Source organism: Lepisosteus platostomus, chromosome 14 (genome assembly GCF_059453375.1).
Source record: "Lepisosteus platostomus isolate fLepPlt1 chromosome 14, fLepPlt1.hap1, whole genome shotgun sequence".
In the NCBI taxonomy this organism is placed as follows: domain Eukaryota; kingdom Metazoa; phylum Chordata; class Actinopteri; order Semionotiformes; family Lepisosteidae; genus Lepisosteus; species Lepisosteus platostomus.
In genome coordinates, this window is record NC_142624.1 from 22,748,529 (window position 1) to 22,766,508 (window position 17,980).

The 17,980-nt window shown below is 35.4% G+C and overlaps 1 protein-coding gene across 4 annotated transcripts in view; it reads left to right on the forward strand.

The window, feature by feature from the left end:
• Positions 1–1,328: 1,328 nt before the first annotated feature.
• Positions 1,329–17,980, forward strand: part of gulp1a (GULP PTB domain containing engulfment adaptor 1a) — a 214,938-nt gene continuing 198,286 nt past the window's right edge. For all 4 annotated transcript variants that reach the window (XM_088605075.1, XM_088605071.1, XM_088605077.1 and 1 more), the window contains exon 1: positions 1,329–1,456. The gene's annotated coding sequence lies outside the window, so the exon portion shown is untranslated. The remainder of the gene's footprint in view (positions 1,457–17,980) is intronic.

Consider the following 17,980-nt stretch of genomic DNA (forward strand, 5'->3'; position numbering starts at 1 on the left):
AGCAGCAAACAGAAGAAGGTTCTAAGTGTACAGCATCATCTATAGACCATGGATCCAACAGCAGTAAGATGTGCCTTGTGTTGTGGTGTATGCGCAGGACTGCATAAAACTGCATAAATAACTTACCCTCTTAAGCTTCGTGGCCAAATTAGGAGGATTAGCAAAATACAAGACTGGTCAAAGTTCTAGAAGATGACTTTTAATGTGGACAAGAGTGGGGTTTTGCATGCAAGTATTAAAAAAGCAAACAGTAAATACAAAATCGCAAATGCTGAGCTACAGTAGAATAAGCTACTTAGAGTATGAAAAGACAGGTGTTTATGGTAACACTTTGATTAAATCTTCTAAACAATTTGGGGAAGCAATTAAAAAGGCAAATAAAATATTAGTGTAGTAAAAAGCATAGAATTTAAATCAAAGAATGTTATGTTAAATTGTATAACACACTAGTAAGGCCTCATTTAGAATATTGTTTACAATTTTGGTTAGCACATTGTAGAAAAGATATTGCTGGTCTGGAATCAGTCAATAGAAAAGCAAACAGATACATTCTAGGTTTAAGGGAATGTCATGTGCTGACAAACTGAAGGAACTGAACTTTTAAGTCTTTAACAGAGAATACTATTAGGAGACCTGATAAAAGTGTTCAGAATCTTCAGGCATTGATTAAAGTCAGCCCGGAATGATTTAGACACAATGAACAAGTGGAAACTATGACAGTGTATTTACAGTACAACTGATCATAAGAGGTACTTTTTATACAAATGATTGCAAGAGTCGGCAACAAGCTAGACAGCTGTGCTGTTGAAGTCGATACACTGGCCGTCATCAAGATACAGTATATAGGATGAGATTCTCAGATTAATTACCTACTAAGTACTTAACAGCCTAGACGGGGTGACAGGCCTCCTCTCGTTTATAAGTTTTCTTATATTCCTAAGCTACAGTTTGACAGCCACGGTATTTTATAAAATGCACATTCTTGAAATACAAATTACTGATAGAAGAAAGGTTTATCGAGACATCGCCAAACGGAATTACCAGCTTTCACCATAATAATTTCTTTTATTATAATAAATAATGAAACACTTATGTTTGTATTGCTATAGCAGTAACAGTTCCATTAGAAATTATCAGAAAGTCTATTTGAAATAGACGAATTGCGTTCTGGGTCTAAAGGTAATTTTGTAATTTGAAATCCTCTGTTTTCCAATCCCCTTTTAATTGTATGTGTTCCCTCACTACTGCTGGGTTTTGGGGGTGTTCTGCGCCTTTAAAAGTGCATCTGGTTGAGTATTCCAGCAGAATAGCTGCGCTGAACTGTGTAGGTTGACGTCATTAAACTTTTCGAGCAGCTGTGGAGAGATAAGGGGGAATGCTGGAGTGCTGGGAAGCGAGAGCTAACAGAAGTGAAGCGGTTTACAAGACTGAGCTAGGCAACTGTGTTTTTGTCTGGGTAAGTACGCCGTGGTTTCTTCCAGTCGTCTGTTTACAAAAGAATAGCGAAGTGTCCGTCTCAGGCATTTCACTTGTAGGAGTCTGTAGATTAGCGATATTTACAAACTAAAATCTTGCTACTGTACTGTTTTGGCATGAAAGAAACAGGGATACTGTAATAAAAGTATATTTTAATCATTAATCAAACTACTGGGAAGTAATTTTATTCTTAGTTTTACATCGATGTTAAATCCATGCCTTTTATGATACATTCGTTTCACATTCTCAAGTAAGCAAAATATCTGAGTCTTTTTTTTTTCCACTGTTGTTTGGATGCCTTCCGGTAATATTTACTTAAGTCACTAATGATTAAAAAGGGGAGAAAAGTTTTTTGTTGTAATGGAAGTATAAGCGAGATTTTGTTTTCATTAGCACCATTTACAAGCTCGGCAGCAAGTGTTTAGTGAAGTTATGCATCTTGTGCGGTCATTCCCGTTAATTAGAAATGTGCTTACTTTTAGTGATGCAGCATTTCATCAGTCAGAGACTGGATGTTTGGCTACAAACATATATACAGTATAATGCTTTTTTTTAACCTAATTCGTGGGTTTACTTCCCACGGAATACTGCACGGTTCCGAAGTGCAGTAAAATGTCTTTCTATGAGTGGATAATTAAGAGGTGCAATCATGCACTGATTTTATACTGCAGTTTTTATGCATTAAGTTAATCTTTTAATATGTATAATTATCAGGTAGGCAGATGTTGGGGGAGAGGTGTCCCTGATCAAACAAAATAACTAAATGTCGTCATTATTGGAAAATAAGAGAAGGAATGTTCACTGAGTTACATGATTGTTTTACGTAGTTAACCTTTTAAACTGATATTTAAACAGAGCTGCTAAAAGTAAGAGGGAAGTTGTCATTTGAAGACCTTTTCTTACAGGTGCATTAATTTGGACTTAATTATGTATTTAGCATAATTTATTGTCAGCCTGTCGTTTGATCGTAGGCGGACACAATTGTCCATGAATTTATTTTATGTGGAACAAAGAGTATTTGTTTTTTTATATGATTTTTAATGTTGAGTACTGCTTAAAACTAACAGCTGACACCTTTTCCAGCGAATGCCACATGATGGTGTTTGTTTGCATTTAAGTGTAATTTCTCACGCTGTCATATTTTCAAAGTTAAGCTTCTAGTGCTCTTTGTAACGTAAAACAGGCGTGCTTTCCCGTTTTCATATACGGTAACACTATTGTTTTGGATTCATTCACGTTTTATTTTTGAAGGGGAACGCAGTTATAGGGCAATTGAATCGATTTATGCTTTTCTTGTTTGTATAGGCATTTTAATTGATTCTCAAGGTTGGAGCTTTGGTTATGGAAATACTTTTAAAGGGAAGTACAACCCGGAAAAATAAATACATGTAAAACTAAAACGTGCAATTTACATCTCGCAAGTCATTTTCTCTACTTTTTTTCCCTTTAAATAAAATGGCTATGAGTGCTTCAGATACAGTTTCTAATACTGGTTTTTCACGTCCTTTTTGCTAATACAACAGTTTAAAATGCAGCAAGTGTGAGCATTTTTGCATGCTGTTTTCTCTTGCTGGTTTATTGCATCAATGAATACATACAAAGATTACTTCTGAAGGACTTGAATGTACATATTTCTTTGCTTTGAAAAAGGGAGTAACATGAGTTGCATCGGGGGGAGGGAGAGTAATAACTATTAAATCCTATGCAGGTGCTGTATGCTTGTGCAGTCTTACTGAAGAAACATTGATTGGGATGTAAAATATGTTTTGTAGTTTAATCTGATTTCATTACAAGGAATGTGTGGATTTTTCCAAAATACTGCATAGAACAGTGATCACCTTTTTAAGTATTAGCTGAAGTAATTCGATCGGTTTTATTACCTGGCAAATCTTGCTAAACATTTTAATTGAAAAATACTGTTTTACTTCATTGGAGTGTCACTTCTAGATATTGATGCTAACACAAAAATGCAGATAAGCATGTTTTCATGGTCTGTGTTGAACACTAATTTGCTGCTGTGCAGGCTGCGGTTATGGCTCCATATGTGAGGCATACATGAGTTACAAATAAATCATGAAATTGCAAAAAGCTTAAAGTATTCATCTTTATACTGTACTGTATATAGGTTAATATGATGAGTTAAAATACAGTTGATTTTTAATGTTTAGTTCAGTTCACCAGCAGTAAGGGCATATGGAATCTACTGTTTGTGAAGACTTACATAATTACATTGGAGCCTATGTATATTGTCAATCATTAATAACCACTGTCCTCCAGGTCTTCCTGTTTCCTCCCACAGTCCAAAGACATACTCAAAGGTTAATTGGGAAAATTAGCCCTGGTATAAGTGTGTATGTGTTTGTATCTGTGTGTGCCCAACAATGGACTGGTGTCTTGTCCTGGGTATATCCTGCCTTGTGCCCACTGCTTGTTGGATTATGCTTTGGCTCCCTTGCGACCCTGTATTGGATAAAACAGTAAGAAAACAGTATGATAGATAGAGGAAACTGGCCTCTTTCAGTTTGGTTTAAAGTTTGGTGCTCTTCTGTTTTATTCTAAACAACTTCTAATTGGTTATCAAATAATGATGTACAGAAAAGGGAGGGAATGACACTTCATAAAACTTTCTAACTCATGTTGCGATTTATTGGTTAAATTCTGAGTGGTCTTTTAAACTCTCCTAAGTGAGATATATTCTGAAACTCAGCATGTGGCATATGGTTCATGCTAATTTCCAAACTTACCCTTCTATTTAAGAACCAAACTTATTGAAAAATAGCTTGACTAAGTATTGAATATGCCAAATTAAAAAAGAGCTGTGTTGGAATGAAAACCATAAGATAAAAAGTACTCCAGAACAAGTGTAGGGAAACTCTGGTTTTGCTCATCATCTTTTACAATCTGGCACAAGCTTCATGCTTATTTCTAACCTTGCCCTTGTATTTAGGAACTGAAACTATTGGAAAAATAGCTCACTTAAGAATTGAATGATTTAAATTAAATCTGCTAAATTGAAATCCATAAGGCAAAAAAGAATATGGGGAAGCAGTACTAGAACTAGTATGGGGAAACTCAGGTTTTGCTCATCCTTCGCAAACTTGATAATGGGGAAAAAAAATGTCTGACCAACACACATTTGTCTCAGTGGGCATGGAGCTGTTTAAAAAACCTTTGCTGATCCTTCTTCTTTTTTCTCCACAGCAAAGGTTTCCAATCAGATACCGTACATACTGTACCTACTGAGACCATTTTGTGTTGTGCTGTATCTTATAACTTAAACATCTTGTAAGCTTTTTCTCACAATTTCTAGTTGATTGTCGCCTATCATGATAAGAGCTTACTCTGCAGAACTTTCCATTCTTTTTGGAAGATAGGTCTCATTTCCTTTTTTTCTCAACAGTATCCGTTTCATGAACCCACATCGCACTTGCAAGCAGTCCATGAAACAAGAAGTTGGATTGCAATCTGTACAGTAAATAGGAAAACAGTCCATTAGCTAAAGGTTTCTACTATACTCATGATGAGATTTACTTTGCAGGGGCCAAACTGTTTGACCTATATTTTAAACTACAGTATACAGTTTGATCTTTCCCTGTGCTTCCTTATACCTTGTGCATTTTATTAGCGATCAATCACATTGTTTTGTGTCAGTATAATATTGTATTAGGTAACACTTGACGCATAACTGTTAAGTACATACCCATTTATTCTTCTGTTATTTCCAGTTTTGTTTATAGCAGAAATATGACCAGTAAACTTAGTGACGACTGAGCTACTTTTTGTGATTTTACATCTCTACTATGATAAAATACTTAACATAGTGGCAATTAAGATTCAGCAGTATCCATCATAAACATTGTTGTTCACTAATTTATTCTTTTGCTCTTAGTTTTTTTTTTTTTTTAGATCAAAAATCCTTGTCTTATTGATCATGGAGTGATGACATTTCTAGGTGTTGAAAACAAAAGGTATGAATACTTATTGTAATGTCAAGATCAGGTCTCGCAGTTACAGTATGTATGTACTGTACAGTATCTCCCAATCCTGAAGAACTATTAAAGTAGGCAAATAATGTAACATTTTCCTGCATAACTGCAAGCCATCACAGAATACTCTCACGCACTTTGGCTCATGTGAGAACTTTCCACATAATAGGGTGACTGTGGTCTGTGATGTTGTTTTCACTCGTCTAACCGTGCAAGTGTGTTTCATGATTAGTGGCTCTCGTATGTGGAGCATGCATGCTCCATGGATTGTTTTTACCCAAGGACTCTGTGGTCTCTTACAGTTGTTGATGTAGTGGGTTTGTACATCTGCGACAATGTTAACCACTGATGGGTCCATTGAAATTAGGAGCAAACAGCATTTCTTTCCAATGGTTAGGGTTTATACTATGCATCTTTCCACTGTGGAGCATTGTAGTGGATTTTTTTAAAATTTATATTTCACAATTGTGCCAGTGTACAATTGAATGAATGTCCTATACATAATCATATCCAAAGATTTTTTTTCAATTTTTTTTCCACTCAAGCTACCAAAAACTAAGGATTTAGTGTCCATACATTTTGTTAGATAACACATAGGATTTGCATTAGTCTATATCATGAACAACACTTACTGCCTGTCATTGGGTGATATTACTAATCATTCTGCTAATGTAATTTTAACACTGTTTTGAAAGAGAATATTTAGAGTATTTAATGTGAGGTAACTATAATGCACAGCAATACTTTGTCTTCATATAGTTCTAGGTGCACCTAGAATAGCTTGGTCCAGCATATGAAAATACACATTGTGCATTCAGTTGTTGTGAGTAAAAATACATATCCAGACCAAAAGGGAATACTACAAGAATCAATTTCTCGTACTTTTAAGAAGTTAAACAATATTCCGTGTTCATGAAACAAATAAGTATTGCAATAAATACTGTGAAAATTTGAAAATGTAAGTGGGCCAAAAATCTTGCATATGTTTTGAACAAAGAACTATAATTGGTATAATTTCAATACTTTTATAACTGTTATACTCAGCATGTGATGCAGATGTATCTATCTGAACAACTTTTTCCTATTATATATTATTATAGGTTCCTATTTCATCCACCTCTGAAGTTGCTGGTCTGATCCGGGTGACACGTGGTAGCCATTATACACCAGCAGCCCTACTATACAGCAAATCAGCAGAAGGGTAGCCTGGGGTGACATATTTTTTAAGCCAAAAGTGGAATTTAACCAGGACACTGGGCTTAATACACCTTCTCTTAACAAATGGTGCCATGGGATCTTTAATGACCGAACAGTCATACAGTATGTCTATAAACTATAGTAAAAACATAAGTTTTTGAAGTACCAGTGTTCCTGAAAATTTAGTTTGGCCTTAGGAAGTTTTGAAACTGGGTCATACAGGGTACTTGGTCTATCAGTGTTATAAGTGGAAACATTGTGGGTGTATAGCCTGTGGCTCATAACTGGTTCCATGATCACTTCATATCATTGCTGTTTCTTCTTTTTCATGATTAGGTCTAATGTTAGGTGCACCTAGAACAGCTTGGTCCAGCATATGAAAATACACATTGTGCATTCAGTTGTTGTGAGAGTAAAAATACATATCCAGACCAAAAGGGAATACTACAAGAATCATTTTCTGGTACTTTTAAGAAGTTAAACAATATTCTGTGTTCATGAAACAAATTAAGTATTGCAATAAATACTGTGAAAATTTGAAAATGTAAGTGGGCCAAAAATCTTGCATATGTTTTGAACAAATAACTATAATTGGTATAATTTCAATACTTTTATAACTCTTATACTCGGCATGTGATGCAGATGTATCCATCTGAACAACTGTTAATTCTTTAGACACTTATTTGTATAAACCCTTAAGATGAATCATTTGTATTTTTCATACTCTGTATTTCCAAGTGAGGATAGGCTTTCATGTGTTGTAATTAAGAAATCTGTTAAATTGTGGTGGCAGTGCAAGGAAATATGCCTCTGACTGCTCAGTTTAAGTATGGGAAGTCAGGTGCTGATTAGACTGCATTCCAGCATTAATACAAATCTATCTTCTCTGCAGGTTAAAAGAACCTAAATATTGCCTTCTAATTCCATAAGTATGAATTGTAAATTATTCATGTGCTTGATTTGCCAATTTGTATTGTTAAATATTAATTTGTTGTGCATGGTATTTCTTTTTACCACTGACTTTAACATAATTTTTCTTTTGCATGTTATTTCCAGTTTCACCTTGCCCTTGCATTAAGCCTTTTAATTGGGTGTACATTTTGTAGTACACTATGAACATAAGATAAAGTTTTTGTTTCTCCATTTTATCTTTACCAGCCTACCAAATAACCTGGAGCAATCTGAATTGTAGCAGACGGTAACAGATCTCTGTACAGTACTTCTCTAAAACTCTGCAGATGAAACGGGAATCTTGAGTTATGATGGAAATTGTTACTCAGTATTGCTACTGCTTAGATATTGCACTTGTTTGATACTGTAAGTACACTAACCAAACTGTTCTGTTATACATTTTGATGTTGTGAATATTTTTTTAATGAATGCAGAATTCTGGAGTTCCGTAGTATGGTTTTATGAAACATTTCTCATTAATTAGTCTGGTATGTACTGACAAATGAGGTCTGTGATTATGAAAGGTATCCTGTTTTGCCATGAGAATATTTCAAAGTAGAAAACAAAGGAGATGGGGGGGGAAAAAAGTTATTCACTGCTGCATTCCAGAAAAGCGATCTGAATAAATTGAGTATGAAATTATATTTGAATGGCAATGAGGCAGCTGGTTATGTAACTGTGACCTCATTTAAACTAGTACAAAACAGGATTGTTTAAAAAATCAAAGGTGGGCAGTATGTTCTGGCCAACCAACCATTAAATATTTAAGCTATTACTTTACCTCTTAGTCCTTTACATGGTGAAACTGCATTTAAAACAATTAAGACAGTTTTTATTAGTTTATTTGATACTTCTGGTGTGAGTGGAGATGACTTAGTCATGAATTAAGTACCATCTGGGAAAAGATATCGCAGTGTACGGGCTAGCTCCACCAGACTCTGTAACGGCTTCTTCCCGCTGGCTGTCAGGCTCCTCAACACCTTGGAATCTACTTGTACCCACTCAAATTCCAGAAACGGGGTTTAAATCCCTGAGTGTGTTGTGTGTATTGTCTTGTAATTTGCACTATGTGTATTCTGTCTACAATATCTATGTCAGTGTCCTGTTTGTATTTGCACCGTGGACCAGGAGGAACGATATTTCGTTCCACTGTATACTTGCATATGGCTGGAATGACAAATAAACGTGAACTCGAAAATATAAATTAGCTGAAAGGTACTAGATTTCATCCATTGCAGTACACTACTGTAATAAACAGCAACCCCACCGTATGTCAGGTATAGACACATGGAATGAATAGTAATTTAATAACTGAATATATTGCACACTTTTTATTCAATATATTCACAATTTATTGAATCCACGTTTCTGCGTCAAATGTTACTTCATTAGGATCTAAAAATATCCAGCACAACAGGCTTTTTTCAGATTATCATTGAATGTATTTTAAAATGTTGAATTTATACTTTTTTTGAGTACATGCCTTTGATATGCATGTTTGAGAAAGACGTATTTTTATTAAATGTGTCATGACACTTTTTCCATAATAAACCTAGAGAGTAAGCAGAGTTCATTGGAGAATGTAGCCCAGATATGTGCCAAGAAAAACATTTGCAGTATCTGGGCATAGTGACTGAGACTGTATCAGAGACCAAGTCAGATATCAAAGAGGTACGACAAATGAAGTATACACAGTAGCTGCTAAAGTACAAAAATTCTGAATGCACAAAATACAATAAATGTCTTTTAAAGACCAAAAACAGTATTGGAATAACTTCATATGAATTATGTGTCATTTTGAATGAAGCAATGCAGAAAATATTAATAACTGAGATCTTAGTTCTGAATAAGGATTATCTGTCGTACAGAAACAATAATGAATTGATATTTCCCTGTGAAACTAGTCCTAATAAAATACCAGTACCTGTTTGTTGAATTACAAGAGATAAAATCTGCAAAGAACATTATCCTTGAGAAGGGTAATGAGTTGTATTAGGTAAAACAGGACAATCTGAACTCCAGCTTCTCAAAGTGATTGCCTAGCTCCCGCAAAGGCTCATCTCTGTTAGTATAATCCCAATTAAAATGCAGCACTGTTCCTTTAGATGAATGAATAGGACTTGGTTATCTGTTTTGTTTCTTAAAAGCAATAGTCTATCACTGTATTAGAGATATTTGAAAATCAATAGTTTGGGCTTATTGTGGCCTCCAGAAGAGTGGTCTCTATCTTTAAGACGCATAGGGACCGCTTGTTTTTCAAAATTCCAAGCGGGCTATTGTGGAATGTTTCCATTACAGGCCCACAATGCAGATAGTGTTGAATTGGCCATCTTCCTTATGACTGGAAATTATTTATATTATTTTTGTTTCCTTTTTTTTACCCTAGACTAATTGCTGACTAGCTGAGAACTGAACGTTAATGCTCACACCAGTTGCAGCAAACCATGAGTTCATCATGGATGCAATATCAGTTCTTAGAAGCTCTCATGTATTTCATTGATTGCTTCAGCAGTTTGGCCATTGTGGCTAGTTCAATTGGGCTTTTTCAGTTTTTTCTTGATTGGTGAAACAGCTGGTGAAGGATCAGCCTCTTTCATGCCTTTGCCATCTCTGATGCTTCACCAATCCAAATGTAAAAAAAGGACTAAGGGGATGAGAACAAGTGAACAAATAAGGTAACTGGTGGTAGGAGCTCTTGGTCTGGGTAACCATTCCTGCATAGTAGTCATGTGGTATGTGGTATCTTAAATTTGTCTTCTCTTTGATTCTAGGAATTAACGCAGATTTATTCAGTTTAATTTTTTTTTCTGATTACTGCATGCGTATGAAACGTGCTTTTTCAGTCCTAGCTGCTGGGTTTATTCTGTCCAATTTCAGTCTTTACCGTCAGTATTACAGAAGAAAAACACTTCTTGAAGGACCAGATATTCCCAATTCCTCTACATCCTGTATCTACATACAGGGGGCAGAGCGGTGGCACTGTGTGAAATTTGCTGGTTCAAATCCCGTGGCCGGCAGAGGAATTCTACTCCATTGGGCCTCTGAGCAAGGCCCTTAACCCCGTCTGTGTGTCTCATGGAGAGCAAGCTGGGGTATGCAAAAAGCCAAATTCCCAATGCAAGAAATTGTATATGGCTAATAAAGTGATCTTATCTTATCTCAATAAGTAGATAGGTTTAGACAACATCTGTAAACCTTCATATCCACGGCATAGTTTACATTTTTGTTTTCTTTGTTGATTACAGAAAAACATCAACAAAACCAAACTGTTTAAATTAGAGCAACGATTAACATTAGATGCTGAAGAGGACGTGTATTTAGTCAAAAAAGGCACAATCTCGCCATGCTTTCAAAATAACATTTGAGATTCACTTCATGTAGAAAAGACTTAATAATTCTCTTCCTTCACAGTGCTCTTCTCTGTTCAAATAAGACTGCTCTGAAGTACTGATGTTTTTCATAGATCAAGATTTTGTTGGCAAATTAAAGTTGTAATGTACTTCCATTCAGCTCACACTTCAGGGGTCACAGTACCTCATGCTTTCTCTGCAGTTTACTTCCCATAATTGATCCATCGTTTGTGATATAAAAAAATTGGAGAATGTAAGAATTTATTGACTAATTTGAAGGCCTAACATACCAACTATCACCTCAATTTAAGTTATAGGATTCATGTTAATTTGGGTGCTAGGAAAAGGTTTTCATCTCTTTTGGTAGTACTGAAGTAATAACATACTGTATGGAGAATAAAATATGACCGTCATGCACCTGATAGGTGGTCAGCATAAAACCTCTTGCCTGATGTCACTGTCGGCAGATTTATCTTGTTGCCCATTGTTTTAGTTCATTACCAAAGCACCCAGAAAGAAATTTGATGTAACGGCTTAAATCATTTTGGCACAGTATATGGTTTCTGACTTTTAAACACAAATTGAAGGACATAAGACATGCCTCATAGTAGAACATAAATCTCATTATATTAGTGGCCTTTAGGTGCAGCCATTATTTAGGGTAAATGTGAATTTATAACTCCTGGAGATCATCTGGTTCCTGGAGCCATTCCTTTCATCAGTTTTAATGGCCTATTGAAACCACATAAGGAGAGTGTGCTATCATTATATTTATGAATACCAAAATCGTTTTCTGAAAGTCTTTTTAGGAGTAAGCTTTGAGTTCTCCACATGCTTAAATAGTTGGTGTGACATTTGTCACAATACTCAATACTCAATGACAAAGTAAATGTAATTTTAATTTAATTTAACCTATCTGTTTTCTTCGCAATAAAAAGTAATCCAAATAAATTTATAATTGATTCAATAAGGTTTCAGATGAATTTGTAATAACCATACATTGTAGTACTTTATAAAAGATTGTGGTGTTTTGGAAAAACTAATTCTCATTATGTTAATCTATTACTATTGAAATGCTAAAACCAAAGGCCAAGCACCATTTGAAATTCTGAAATCTTGCACGAAAATAGATCTCAGCAGTATAGCTTTTGACTGTATTTACCAGACATTGACTCCAGACTTTGCCATCCTTATAGAATTCATACAGTAAATGGCAATATATGTATTGGGAATCCTAAACATTTCTAGGTTTTTATCAGAAACAAATTCTGGCCAAAACTGAAAATTGTCTCAAAAGGTCAACCCCCTTGTATTTGTTGGTCAACTAATTTGTTTCAAGGAAAAAATCTGGCTTGAGAGACAACAGAGCAGCTGTATATTGATGGTGGTTCTTTTTTATTATATTAAATAACCCATGTCTTGTTATGATCCAGTAGTATACAGACAACAGGTAACTGATCTGTTGAAAATTACTTCATTGTTCAGTGGTTGTTTTGGAATACTATCCTCATGTCATCTTCCTGATGGGATCCTGTCTTATTATTTGCCTAAAAACAAAGCTGAGTAAACAACAAATTGCTACTCCATTTTAATTGACAACTATACTGCAAAGTATGCAATATTTCTTTTATCTGTACTACTCCCCATCAAACCATGAACGATTTGTTATGTATTCTAGACACACTGCACTAAAAGTGAAGGTGTTAATACAAATTCATGGTCATGCCTTTGGAGAACCTCTTACCACTCACTGGCATTTCTGTATATCACTGCCTGCTGTCAAACCCATTGATCAGTTTCATGGGTTACAACTCATCACTTATGTATAACTTATCAGGGAGGTGCGGGGAGCAATTAAGGCTAAAGGAACCAAATGGTGAAATATGGTGTACTGATCAATAGGGTTCTTAAGCTTGCAAAACAGTGTCAGACAATTATGATCAATTCCTCTAACGTAAAGTCCATGGTGAATAAGAACATTGTTCTTAGTGTATAGATTAACATTAGTACTTGGTGTTACAATCTGATTATACAGTATTTCCAAAAAATATATTTTTTGGAATGGTTTTATGTTTTTAATTACTGACAGTGGAGAAAGTCTTCCACTTTAATGTGATGTTCTCAAACTATCATAGTGTAACATATTACAGTGTTATCTGTCATTTTTTTTAACCTAAATCCTTCATTATCTAATAGAACTCAATATTTGTGTATGGGGCACATTGAAACTTTGCTTTGTTAATATGAAGCTGGAGATTTAAAGAGACCTTAAAAGTAGCCCATTGAGGACTGGATTTGAGCACCTGTGTTGTATAAACTATTCAAATCAAGGAATAGTGATGTAATGAAAAATATTTTAATTTGTAGTACATAATTAATAATTTACTTTAAAAAACGTATCACTGCATACACAAAAGTATTCATACACTGAACATTCATTTTCTGCATTCTTTGATTCAAGTGCATTTGACTGTGTTCATATTTTTGAGCTACCTGGAAGCTGCAGCTCCTTCCAAAGAGAATCTTCTGTATTTTGTTAGTACGTCTCAAGATAGTAGTTCTCATTTGATTTAAATAGCATCCTTATGCTTTCAGCCTTCTTCTTCCAAGCATCATTTGTTATGTTTGTTTATTAAATTGGTAAAGCAATTTTTCATAATACTGTACATAGCAGATCAGGTAGAAAAATGGGGCTTCTATTGCAAAATGGTTATTGCTTGATATCTGGAAAGGATGCTGCACTGCCGTGGTAGATGAAGTGGGTCCCATCCTGTATGAAAAGTGCTATATAAAATGCAATTATTTTACTGCATTTATAGAAACCTTTTATTCAGTTTTACAAAAAGTTTATCATCGCTGAAGAGGCAAAGAAAACCCTATCCATAGTATAAATATCACCAGGCGTATATAGAAATATTGTAGATTTGTAATACCTGCTTTTTAAACCTTGTGTCCTTGAACTGATTCTCTGGAATGAATTAAGGGAAAATTTCTTGTGAATGAAATGTATTTGTATTAGTCCTTAGTTTATCCTTAGTTTCATGTTCTGTCAGATAGTGTTGATGCATTGCGTGACCTCTGTAAATAAGGGTTTTATCTGTAAGTGGTGAATTGTCTTTAAGATAATCCAAACTAACTGCTTTTTTTCTTACTTCTGCTGAGCACCTACTGTATGTAAATGTAGCTATAATTATGTATTGATTGTGAATATGTATTTGATTATGCTTAACCGTAATTCTGCAATCATTGAGATACTTTTCTCTGTTCAGGCTCTTGTATTTTGGGGGGGGGGGGGAGCTTTGTTTTGTGGTTTTTATTGGTTAAACAAATAAACATTTTTAATCAAATTGTAGTCTGACTGGAAATACTAATCTCTTCAGATTCATTTTTTCATCATAGGAACTAGCAGTGATTGATAGTCTCAAGGTGCTGTTTATTAGCTTGTGGATCTTTGTAATGAATCTTTGGTGTGGAATGATGCACCTACTACAACATTCACTACAGAAGCTAGAGTAAGATATGTGCCCTTGAGTGATCTTTTGATTTTCTATCTAACACATTTGGCATTACTTTTATAAGGAATGCCTGCCAGCAAAAGACAAAAATCAAGATAACTATTATATTAAGCTGTGTTGCTTTGCCACTATTTTGACAACCTTTTATGTCACTTTCTAGAACCTTAAAAAACCTTTTACAAGTTTTAAGTCCAAGTCCAAAAATGGAATTATATGCATTGTCCTAAAAACTTGATGTGGTGTGCATGATTAATCTTTTTTTTTCTGCTTCATTAAGTGTAAGTGTCCCAAATGCAGTAAGTTGTAGAATGTTCCTTAAGGCCTTATGTTACGTCTCTCTGTTACGTCTTATGTTATGTGTTCTCTGTGTTTTTTTTTTCTGTCCACACAGCTGACCCTTGATTGTTCTCCCTTCCCCATTGGCCCACCATTACACCACACTTTCCATATAATGTCATCATCAATTAGCTCTCAGCCATTCAGAACTCATTTCATATTCACTATGTAACACGGAGGCTTTCAGGAAGAAAAGGCCTTTCGTTTGACTTCGGTCCCGTTTGGTTTTGGTTATCGCTTCGCTTCTGGTTATTGCTTCGGCTTCATTTGTTGGTTTGTTTTGCTTTGTGTGTGTGTGTATTTTCGTATAGCTTTGTTGTTTTGTTGGTTTTTTGTTAGTTTCTTTGTACTTTCGTTTGTTTGTGTGTTCATCCTTGTTTTGCCATTACCTTGCCCCAGTGTTACATGCTCAACTTTTGTGTTCTTTTGTACCCTGCTCCTGTGGATTACTCTTGTGTTCCTGGTTCACTTGTGTTTTTGTGTGAACTTTTGTATATAAGGTTAGTTTAGCTTGTTGGGTACACTTTACACACTTAGTTGACTTTGTATTAGTACACTAGTTTAGTACAGGTGAGTGCCATTTGTCTTGTATGGTTTTGGGTAGTCAGTGCAGGTTAGCTAGGGTGTTGAAGACGCCGAAGACCGTGTGTTTCGGGTTTTCTTTTGTAGTCAGATTAGCTTTCCCTCACTGTCCTAGCCAGCTCCATTTTGTTTATTTTCTTTTCTTTGGCACCACTCTAGTTTCTTACCCTTATCACGCTTCCTAGTCCCTCACCAAAACCCATCTGCTTCCAAAAGAATTATCCTAAATGTTACACCCCTATACCCCTAGACACTTGGGGTCGTAACAACTTACGATAATAAAAATCAGTCAAAAAGCTACAATTTTCCATGTGAAAGTTGAATCATCATTGTTTGGTCTTGCTTTGCAGCATGTAGTCCCTGCACCTTTGCAAAAGGCAGTTCAACTGGGAAGTAGTTCCTTGCTCACTAGTGTATTAATATACAGTATGTGTCAGTCGAGACATTTCAGTTTTGGTATTTGCCAAGCTAAAATTCCAATACTATTCCCATTGCTGCTGCCAGTGTAGCAACCCTTCCTTGTCCACATGGCCAGGTTATCATCTTGTAAACCAAGATGATTAAAACTGCACCTATCAATAAATATTCTGTTTTTATCACCAAGCACAGTATTCCTACTGTTTGTACTTACTAAATCAGAAACTAATTGATTGAATAGGTACTTTTACTTTCAGTACTTTTTGTAGAGCTAAAAGAACTACATCATTCACACAGTTTAACTGTGTTTTGTGTGACAAGGAGTCAAATATTCAAAAATGGATCCAAAGCTATAGATTAACAGTATTGTTTTGGGGAGAAAAGTCATTTTTGAAAAATGTGTAATCTGATTGACTTAAAGAAACCCACACAATAAATTTGGTACATACATTTGTCCATCTTATAAAGGTATTGACTGAGTATTTTACTTGACAGTGTGTTCTGGCTGTAGAAGATGTACTAGAACAACTTTGATTCTGGTGAGATTTGCTTTCTGGATATAATCAGTCTTTACAGTGATTTATATGAAATGATAAATCTTTAAAACTCAGAACCGTTGAGCATTAAATATTTAATTGGGATATTGTGTGTTAGTACTTGTTCTAAAACGTTGGTAGTTTAATAAAGGAAAAGGATGCAGTTTTTCTGAAGGAGGCTCTATCAATTTCCACTATAATTCATTATATTAGTATACATTCTGAAAATAAGATACTTTAATAGGTTTTTATAGTATTCTTTTTATTAAAATATGAAGTTGTTTTCCTTGATGCATGTAAGAAAAAAAATCCTTGTATGTAAGAAAGAGATTTAAACCTTTACATTATTCCTCCTAAATCCCTAGGGATTTTTTTTCTCCAGATAAAATAACTGATAAAAATACACAATGTCTTAAAATTGTGTGATGAAGAGTGTGACTATAACTTAGCTTTCAGTCCAGGAAGCAATGAAGGCACCTAAATGGTATGCTTAGCCCACCTGCTTAGTGCCTTGAGTATATCTCAAGAGTTTTCCTTGTTGCTGAGCCCTAGATCAGGTTAAGAAAGTCGGAATATCCTATGCAGTGGTCTACCAGTAGGAAGTCTGTCAGTAAGGTTTACCTGGACAATGGAATGGCCAAACTGTCTTTGGGAAAAGTATGGAAAGTTGGTATCCGTTATATACTGTAAGCTAAACCTCTTTCTTTGGAGGGGGAGGTACAATTAGATGGATATTTCTGTAGAAGATGCACAAATAAGGTACCAGGAAGACCAGTTTATTCTTTAGAGCAGATTAGACTTAAACACTACTCTGGCCTTTTCATGCTCAAGACTCAAAGAAGCAAGACCCCGTGAGTGGGTTCCACCAAACTATAGCTATATTGTCTTAAATCTGGCTTATTTTGAGGGCTGAAACATAATGGGCATTCCTGAGAACTGAAGAGATCGTAAGCAAATGTATTTTAATAAAAACATGACTTCTCAAAGTGCTTTACAGATGACAAGAACAATAAAAAATACACAAGATATGAACACTGAAATTAAACAATGAGAGGAGATAGTAGATGGGGGGGGGGGGGGGTAAATACAGTAGGAGCAGAGGGTAAATAACAGTACTAGTTAGGCCCTTCTGAAGAAGAAGGTTTTGAGTTTAGATTTGAAGGAGTTTAGGGAGGGTGACTCTCTGATCACTTGCATTAGACCTGGTCAGGATTCTGGCAGCTGCATTTTGGACATACCAGAGTTTGTTCAATGAGGATTTAAAAACTCCTGCGAGTAGAGCATTACAGTAGTCAATTTTGGAGGACACATTTGTGTCAATCAGCTTTTCACCAACAATTAGGGATAACATAGGACATAGTATGGTGATATTTCTGAGGTGAGCGAATGATGTTTTGACAATATGTTGCACATGTGGGTTGAATGTCAAGCCTGAATCAAATATCACCCCCAAGTTTTTCAATTTAGACTGAAGTTCAAGTTGCAGCGTTGGCTTTACTACTGTGAGAATTACTGGTCAGCAGTCACTTAGCCCCCCTACAATGGTGCAGGAGAACCAGACCACTCTCATTTGATAGTGCTGCATTTGTGCCAGTTTCACAGTGCTGTGAAAAGCGAATGTTTTCACTAACATC